At 38.9% G+C, this 9,861-nt stretch overlaps 2 pseudogenes; both read left to right on the forward strand.

The window, feature by feature from the left end:
* The first annotated feature begins 3,273 nt into the window (after positions 1-3,273).
* On the forward strand, positions 3,274-4,151 carry LOC123465205 (annotated as a pseudogene).
* A 4,499-nt stretch (positions 4,152-8,650) lies between these two features.
* Positions 8,651-9,439, forward strand: LOC123465222 (annotated as a pseudogene).
* The last annotated feature ends 422 nt before the right edge of the window (positions 9,440-9,861 follow it).

The raw sequence follows: 9,861 nt of genomic DNA on the forward strand, positions 1-9,861 counted from the left end.
GCAGAGAGGTAGGAAGGAGATTTACTTCATTTATATACTTACTTATTTTTATTGAGATAGCACTGGTTTATAACATTAAATAAGTTTCATGTAGAGAACATTGTATTTCTGCATCTGCATACTCTACAGTATGCTCACCACCAAAAATTTAGTTTCTATCCATCACCGTCCAGATGATATTCTTTACACGTTTTGCCATCCCTGATCCCTTTTCCCTCTGGTTACCACTACTCTATTCTCTTTATCTGCATGTTTAGTTTGGTTCATACATTTACTTTAGGGTTTTTGTTCATTGTTTTTTTAATATTCCATATATGAATGAAATCCTAAGGTATTTGTCTTTTTACATTTGATTTATATCACTTGGTATTGTATCCTGAAGGTCCATCCATGTTGCCACAAATGGTATGATCTCATCTTTATTATGACTGACTAGTATTCCATTGTAAATATAAATATATAATAGAATATGTATATGTGTGTATATATACATATATATATATATATATATGACATGTGTGTGCTTAGTGGCTCAGTCATGTCTATCTCTTTGTGACCCCATGGACTATAGCCTGCCAGACTCCTCTGTCCATGGGATTTTCTAGGCAAGAATACTGAAGTATGTTGCCATTCCCTTTTCCAATATGTGACATATATATACATATATGGGTTTCCCTGGTGGCTCAGGTGGTAAAGAATTCTCCTGCAATATTGGAGACCTGGGTTCGATCCCTGGGTTGAGAAGATCCCCTGGAGAGGGGCATGGCAACCCACTCTAGTATTCTTGCCTGGAGAATCCTCATGGACAGAGGAGCCTGGAGGGCTACAGTCCATGGGGTCGCAAAGAGTCAGACATGACTGAGCGACTAAGCACACAAAAACATATATATATATATATATATAGTCACATCTTCTTTGTCCCTCAATCTGTTGATGGGTACTCAGGTTGTTTCCTTATCTTGACTATTGTAAATAATGCTGTGATAAATACAGAGGTGCATATATTTTTTCAAATTAGTGTTTTTGTATTCTCTGGATAAATATTCAGAAGTAGAATAGCTCAATCATATGGTAGTTTTACTTTAATTTTTTAAGGAATCTCCATACTATTTTTCATAGTGGCTATACCAGCGTACATTCCCACCAACAGTGTATGACGGTTCTCTTTCGAAAGAGATTTACTTTAAATAAATAAAACATTGGCAACGCACACACAAGTCCTACTTAAGTAAGAAAGAATTTAACTATATGATTCATTCAAGGTCTACAAGTAGAGATAATGATACTTGAAAAATGACAAGATAGTAACAAGCAATGAGAGGTTATAAAGCAACCAAAAAAAAATAATAGAAAAGACAGGACAGATACATAGCACCAAGAATTTTTAAAAAGAAAACCTGAAACAATTGACTCTGTCAGATTAAGCTGATAAACTTGGGTGAGAGTTGATTCTGACTAAGCCAAAACTGAAGACTTAGAGGGTTCCTTGGAAATAAAAATTAGAAAATTCACTCTAGCTTGGTAGAATGCAGAAATGGGATCCAGTAAAGTGTTTAGTAAAGGTTTATCTAAATAAACTTTTTATTTTGGAATAGCTTAGATTTACTGAAAAGTTTCAGAGTTAGTACAGATAGTCCCATATACCATTTCTCCTATTATAAACATCATATATTTGGGTGGTACATTTGTCACAATTAATGAACAAACACTGATACATTATTATTAACTAAAGTCCACATTTTTTCAGATTTCCTTCAGTTCAGTTCAGTCACTCAGTGGTGTCTGACTCTTTGCTACCCCATGAATCGCAGAAAGCCAGGCCTCCCTGTCCATCACCAACTCCCAAAGTTTACCCACACTCATATCCATCGAGTCAGTGATGCCATCTAGCCATCTCATCCTCTGTTGTCCCCTTCTCCTCCTGCCCTAAATCCCTCCCAGCATCAGGGTCTTTGGCAATGAGTCAACTCTTCGCATGAGGTGGCCAAAGTATTGGAGTTTCAGCTTCAGCATCATTCCTTCCAAAGAACACCCAGGACTGATCTCCTTTAGGATGGACTGGTTGGATCTCCTTGCAGATTTCCTTAGTGGTTACCAAATGCTATTTTCTACTCCACAGTCCCATCCAAGATATCACATAAATTTAGTTGGCAATTCTTAATCTCTCGGCTGTGATATAGTTCCTCAGACTTTACTTGTTTTTGATGACCCTGACACACTGTAGGAGTACAGGGCAGGTATTTTGTTCAGTGTCCTTCTATTGAGATTTTTCTGATTTTTCTCATGATTACACTGGTGGTGTGTTTTGGAGAGGAAGGTCACAGAGGTAAAGTGTCATTTTCATCACACCACATCAGGAATGTATATTATCAACATGAATTGTCACTCTTGATGTTAATCTTAGTCACTTGATTGAGGCAGTGTGTCAGGTTTCTGCAATGTAAAGTTACTGATTTCCCCCCTTTCTCTACTCTACTCCTTGGAAGGAAGTTCGTATGCATAATCCACACTTAAGAAGTCAGAAGTCATGCTCCCCCTTCTTGAGGGTAGAGTATCCAAATCTTATTTGTTTATTTACTTAATTATTTAATATCAGTTTGGACTCATGAATATATATCTGTTCTTTGCATTATTGCTGCTGCTGTTCACTCACTCAGTTGTGTCCGACTCTCTGCGACCCTATGGACTGCAGCACACCAGACTTTTCTGTCCTTCACCATCTCCCGGATCTTGCTCAAACTCATGTCCATTGAGTCAGTGACTTTGGGGTATAATTTGATACTATTTTATTTTGTTGCTCAAATAATTGTATCTTTGTTTATTGAGAGGTCTTTACTTGGCTTCTGTGTCTCTTTGACATACTCCCATCATTGTGTGTCTGTGTATATGTGTGGGTCATGTGGGTTACTTTCTAAAATTACAAGACTTTCCCAGTTTATCTTATGTATTTCCTGCCTCAGGCTTAGAATCAGCCATTTCTCCAAGGAGCCTTAGTTCCTTTAGTTAAAGAATGGTTCTGGAAACCAAGATCTGTGTGTTAAGTATACTTGCTGCTACTGGGAGTCTTCACCTTCATGGATCACAGTCTTGTCATGATGAAGGGGCTTGCATAACTCAATAAAGCTATTAGCCATATCAAGTAGGGTCACCCAAGATAGATGGGACAAAGTGAAGAGTTCTGACAAAACGTGGTCAACTGGAGAAAGAGATGGCAACCCACTCCAATATTCTTGCCTAAAGAACCTCATGAACAGTATGAAAAGTCAAAAAGATATGACACCAGAAGATGAGCCTGCCTGGTTGAAAGGTGTCCAGTATGCTACTGGGGAAGAGCAGAGGGCAATTATTATTAGCTCCAAAAAGAAGGAAGCTCCTGGGCCAAAAGGTAAATGATGCTTAGTAGTGGATGTGTCTGGTGGTGAAACTAAAGTCTGATGCTATAAAGAACAATATTGCATAGGAACCTGGAATGTTAGGTCCATGAATCAAGGTTAATTGGACATGGTCAAGCAGGAGATGGCAAGATTGAACATCAACATCATAGGAATCAATGAACTAAAATGGATGAGAATGGGTGAATTTAATTCAGATGACCATTATCTACCACTATTGGTAAGAACCCTTAAAAGAAATGGAGTAGCCCTCATAGTTAACAAAAGAGTCCAAAATGCAGTATTAGGTACAATCTCAAAAATGACAGAATGATCTAGAATCATTTCCAAGGCAAACCATTCAACATCACAGTAATCTAAGTCCATGCCCTGACCACTGATGCTGAAGTTGACCAGTTCTATACACACCTATAACCTTCTAGAACTATCCCCAAAAGAAGATGCCCTTTTCATCATAGGGGATTGGAATGCAAAAGTAGGAAATTATGCCGAAATAACTGGCATTTTGGCCTTTCAGTACAAAATGAAGCAGGGCAAAGGGTAACAGTGTTGTCGAGAGAACATGCTGGTCATAGCTTGTCCCAACAACCCAAGAGACGACTCTACACATGGGCATCACCAGATGGTCAGTACCAAAATCAGATTCATTATATTCTTTGCAGCCAGAGATGAAGAAGCTCTATGCAATCAGCAAAAACAAAATCTGGAGTTGACTATGGCTGAGATCATGAGCTCCTTAGTGCAAAATTCAGGCTTAAATTGAAAAAAAGTAGGGAAGCTCAGTGGTAAAGAATCCACGTGCCAGTGTAGGAGATGTGGGTTCAAATCCTGGGTCAGGAAGACCCCCTGAAAGAAGTAATGGCAACCCACTCCAGTGTTCTTGCCTGGGAAATCCCATGGACAATGGAGCCTGACGACTATAGTCCATAGAGATGCAAGAGTCAGACACATCTGAGCACAAGCAGGAGCAGGAAAGGGAAAACCACTAGGCCATACAGGTATGAACTAACACGAAACTCTTAGATTATGCAGTGGCGGTAATGAATAGACTTAGGGAATTAGATCTGGTAGACAGAGTGCCTGAAGAACTATGGATGGAAGTTTGTAACATTGTACAGGAGGCAATGACCAAAACTATCCCAAAGAAAAAGATACACAACAAGGCAAAGTGGTTGTCTGAGGAGGCTTTACCAATAGCTGAAGAAAGAGGAGAAGTGAAAAGCAAGGGAGAAAGGAGAAGATATACCTAACTGAATGCAGAGTTCCAGAGAATGGCAAGGAGAGAAAAGAAGGCCTTCTTAAGTGAACCATGCAAAAAAAAAAAAAAAAAAAATAGAGGAAAACAATAGAATGGGAAAGGCTAGAGATCTCTTCAAGAAAATTGGAGATATCAAGGGAATATTTCATTCAAGGATGGGCACAATAAAGGACAGAGGCAGCAAGGACCAACAGAAGCAAAAGAGATTCAGAAGAAGTGGCAAGAATACACAGAAGACCAATACAAAAAAAGATCCTAATGACCCAGATAACCACAATGGTGTGGTCACTCTCCTAGAGCTGAATATCCTGGAGTGTGAAGTCAGGTGGGCCATAGGAAGCATTACTACAAACAAAGCTAGTGGAGGAGATAGAATTCCAGCTGAGCTATTTAAAGTCCTAAAATATGATGTGTCAAATGCTACACTCAATATGTCAGCAAATTTGGAAAACTCAACAGTGGCCACAGGACTGGAAAAGGTCAGTTTTCATTCCAATCCCAAAGAAGGGCAATGCCAAAGAATATTCAATCTACCATATAATTGTGCTCATTTCCCATGCTAGCAAACTATTGCTCAAAATCCTTGAAGCTAGGCTTTAGCAGTACATGAACCAAGAGCTTCCAAATGTACAAGCTGGGTTTAGAAAAAGCAGAGGAACCAGAGATCAAATTGCCAACCTTCATTGGATCATGGAGAAAGCAAGAGAATTCCAGGAAAAACATATATTTTTGCTTCATTAACTATGCAAAAGCCTTTGTGTGAATAAAAACAAACTGTGGAAAATTAAAGAAATGGGAATACCAGATCAACTTACCTGTCTGCTGAGAAACCTGTATGCAGGTCAAGAAGCAACAGTTAGAACCAGACATTGAACAACTGAATAGCTCAAAATTGGGGAAAGAATATGACTAGTCTGTATATTGTCACCCTATTTATTTAACTTATATGCAGAGTATATCATACCATATTCCAGGCTGGGTGAATCACAAACTGGAATCAGATTGCAGGGAGAGATATCAACAACCTTGGATATGCAGATGATACCTCTCTAATGGCAGAAAATGAAGAGGAACTAAAGAGCCTCTTGATGAAGGTGAAAGAAGAGAATGCAAAAGCTGTCTTAAAACTCAACATTCAAGAAACTAAGATCATGGCATCCAGTCCCATCACTTCATGGCAAACAGATAGGGAAAAAGTGGAAACAGTGACAGATTTTATTTTCTTGGGTTTCAAAATCACTGCAGACTGTGACTGCAGCCATGAAATTAAAAGATGCTTACTCCTTGGAAAGAAAGCTATGACAAACCCAGACAGCATATTAAAAAAGCAAAAACATCACTTTGCCAACTAAGTTCTGTATTGTCAAAACTATGATTTTTACAGTAGTCATGTATGGATGTGAGAGTTGGACCATAAAGGCTGAGTAGCAAAGAATGGATGCTTTCAAATTATGGTGTTGAAGAAGACTCTTGAGAGTCCCTTGGAGTGCAGGGAGATCAAACCAGTCAATCCTAAAGGAAATCAGTCCTGAATATTCTTTGGAAGGACCAATCCTGAACCTGAAGCTGCAGTACTTTGGCCACTTGATGAGAAGAGCCAACTCATTGGAAAAGACTTCGATGCTAGAAAAGATTGAAGGCAAAATAAGAAGGGAGCAGCAGAGGATGAGATGGTTGGGTACATCACTGACTCAATGTATGAATTTGAGCAAACTCCCGGAGACGGTGGAGGACAGAGGAAAGTGGGATGCTGCAATCCATGGGATCACAAAGAGTCAGACACAACTTGGCCACTGAACAACAACAACAACTTCTTGCATTGCTTTTAGGATTTCTCAGCTAACACAATTAAAAAAATATGTGTTCTGCATACATTAAACGCTGGAGAGGGTGTAGAGAAAATCAAATCTTCTTACACTGTTGGTAGGAAAGTAAATTGATATAGCCACTATAGAGGACAGTATGGAGGTCCTTAAAAAAACTAAAAATAGAAGTACCATATGATCCAGCAATCCCACTCATTGGCAAATATCCAGAGAAAATCATAATTTAAAAAGATACATGCACCCCGCCTCCCACAATGTTCATTGCAGCACTATGTACTATCACCAAGACATGGAGGAAACTTAATTCCCATTGACAAATGATTGGATAAAGTAGATGCGGTATATATACACAACAGAATATTACTCAGCCATAAAGAGCAATGAAATAATGCCTTTTGCAGAGACATGGTTGGACATAGAGACTGTCATATAGAGTGAAGTAAGAAAAGAGAAAAAACAGATATAATATCACTCATGTGGAATCTAGAAAATGATACAGATGAACTTATTTGCAAAGTAGAAACAGAGACACAGATGTAGGCAGCAATAGCAAGGATACCAAGGGGGGAAGGGTGATAGGATAAATAGGGAAATTGGGATTAATTTACATACATTATTATATATAAAATAGATAACTAATAAGAGCCTACTGTACAGCAGAGGGAACTCTACTCAATTCTCTGTGGTGACTTAAATTGGAATGAAATCCAAAAAAGAAGGGATATAAGTGTATGTAGCTGATTCACTTTGCTGCACTGCAGAAACTAAAACAGCATTGTAAAGTAACTATACCCCAAAAAATCAATTCAAAAAGAAAACATGTGAATGTATGCTCACCTTTGCATATATGTGTGTGTATACATGTGCATATATACACATAGAGGGAGAGAGAGACATACCTTGGAGCTACTGAAAGTTCAGTTCCAGGACACTGCATTAAAGCAAATATCATAATATAGCAAGTTACATGAATTTTGAAGTTCCCAATGCACATAAAAGTTATGTTTATATTACACTATACATGGAACAACAGACTGGTTCCAAATAGGAAAAGGAGTACATCAAGGCTGTATATTATCACCCTGCTTATTTAACTTATATGCAGAGTACATCATGAGAAATGCTGGGCTGGAGGAAGTACAAGCTGGAATCAAGATTGCCGAGAGAAATATCAATAACCTCAGATATGCAGATAACACCACCCTTATGGCAGAAAGTGAAGAAGAACTAAAGGGCCTTTTGATGAAAGTGAAGGAGGAGAATTAAAAAGTTGGCTTAAAGCTCACCATTGAGAAAACTAAGATCATGGCATCTGGTCCCATCACTTCATGGCAAATAGATGGGGAAATAGTGAAAACAGTGGCTGGCTTTATTTTTCTGGGCTCCAAAATCACTGCAGATGGTGATAGCAGCCATGAAATTAAAAGACGCTTACTCCTTGGAAGGAAAGTTAGACCAACCTAGACAGCATATTAAAAAGCAGAGACATTACTTTGTCAACAAAGGTCCGTCTAGTCAAGGCTATGGTTTTTCCAGTAGTCATATATGGATGTGAGAGTTGGACTGTAAAGAAAGCTGAGCACATAAGAATCGATGCTTTTGAACCATGGTGTTGGAGAAGACTCTTGAGAGTCCCTTGGACTGCAAGGAGATCCAACCAGTCCATCCTAAAGGAGATCAGTCCTGAATATTCATTGGAAGGACTGATGCTGGAGCTGAAACTCCAATACTTTGGCCACCTGATGCGAAGAGCTGACTCATTTGAAAAGACCCTGATGCTGGGAAAGTTTGAGGGCAGGAGGAGAAGGGGAGGACAGAGGATGAGATGGTTGGATGGCATCACTGATTCAATAGAGATGGGTTTGGCTGGACTCCAGGAGTTGGTGATGGACAGGGAGGCCTGGTGTGCTGTGGTTCATGGGGTTGCAGAGTCAGACACGACTGGGTGACTGAACTGTCTGATGATAGCCTACTAAATGTGCAATAACATTATGTCTAAAAATATATATCTTAGTGGAAAACATGATATGACACTGAAAGATGAACTCCCCAGGTTGGTAGGTGCCCAATATGTTACTGGAGAAGAGTGGAGAAATAACTCCAGATAGAATGAAGAGATGGAGCCAAACCAAAAAAAAAAAAACAAAACAAAACACCCAGGTGTGTATGTGACTGGTGATAGAAGTAAAGTCTGATGCTGTAAGGAACAATATTGCATAGGAACCTAGAATGTTAGGTCCATGAATCAAGGTAAATTGGAAATGGTCAAACAGGAGATGGCAAGAGTGAACATTGATATTTTAGGAATCAGTGTACTAAAATGGACTGGAATGGGCGAATTTAATTCAGATGACCATTATATCTACTACTGTGGGCAAGAATTCCTTAGGAGAAATGGAGTAGCCATCATAGTCAACAAAAGAGTCTGAAATGCAGTACTTGGGTGCAATCTCAAAATCGACAGAATGATCTCTGTTTGTTTCCAAGACAAACCATTCAATATCACAATAATCCAAGTCTATGCTCCAACCAGTAATGCTGAAGAAGCTGAAATTGAATGGTTCTATGAAGAACTTCTAGAACTAACACTCAGAAAATGTGTCCTTTTCATTATATGGAACTGGAATGCAAAAGTAGGAAATCAAGAGATACCTGGAGTAACCAGAAAGTTTGGCCTTGGAGTACAAAATGAATCAGGGCAAAGGCTAACAGAGTTTTGCCAAGAGAACACAATGGTCATAGCAAACACCCTCTTCCAACAACACAAGAGAAGACTCTACACATGGACATCACCAAATGATCAATACCAAAATCAGATTAATTATATTCTTTGCAGCCAAAGATGGAGAAACTCTAGGCAGTGAGCAAAAACAAGACCAGGAGCTGATTGTGGTTCAGATCATGAACTTCTAATTGCAAAATTCAGACTTAAATTGAAGAAAGTAGGGGAAACCACTAGACCATTCAGGTATGACCTAAATCAAAGCCCTTACAATTATACAGTGGAAGTGAGAAACAGATTCAAAAGATTAGATGTGATAGACAGAGTGCCTGAAGAACTAGGGATGGAGGTTTGTGACGTTGTACAGAAGGCAGGGATCAAGATCATGCCCAAGAAAAAGAAATGCAAAATGGCAAAATGGTTGTCTGAGGAGGCCTTACAAACAGCTATGAAAAGAACAGAAGTGAAAGGCAGAGAAAAAAAGGCAAGGTACACCCATTTGAATGCAGAGTTCCAAAGAAAAACAAGGAGAGATAAGAAAGCCTGCCTCAGTGATCAGTGCAAAGAAACAGAGGAAAGCAACAGAATGGGAAAGAATAGAGAACTCTTCAAGAAAATTATTCATTTTGATATTTGGCAAAACTAATACAATTATGTAAAGTT

This window comes from Bubalus bubalis, chromosome 20 (genome assembly GCF_019923935.1).
Source record: "Bubalus bubalis isolate 160015118507 breed Murrah chromosome 20, NDDB_SH_1, whole genome shotgun sequence".
Taxonomy (NCBI): Eukaryota; Metazoa; Chordata; class Mammalia; order Artiodactyla; family Bovidae; genus Bubalus; species Bubalus bubalis.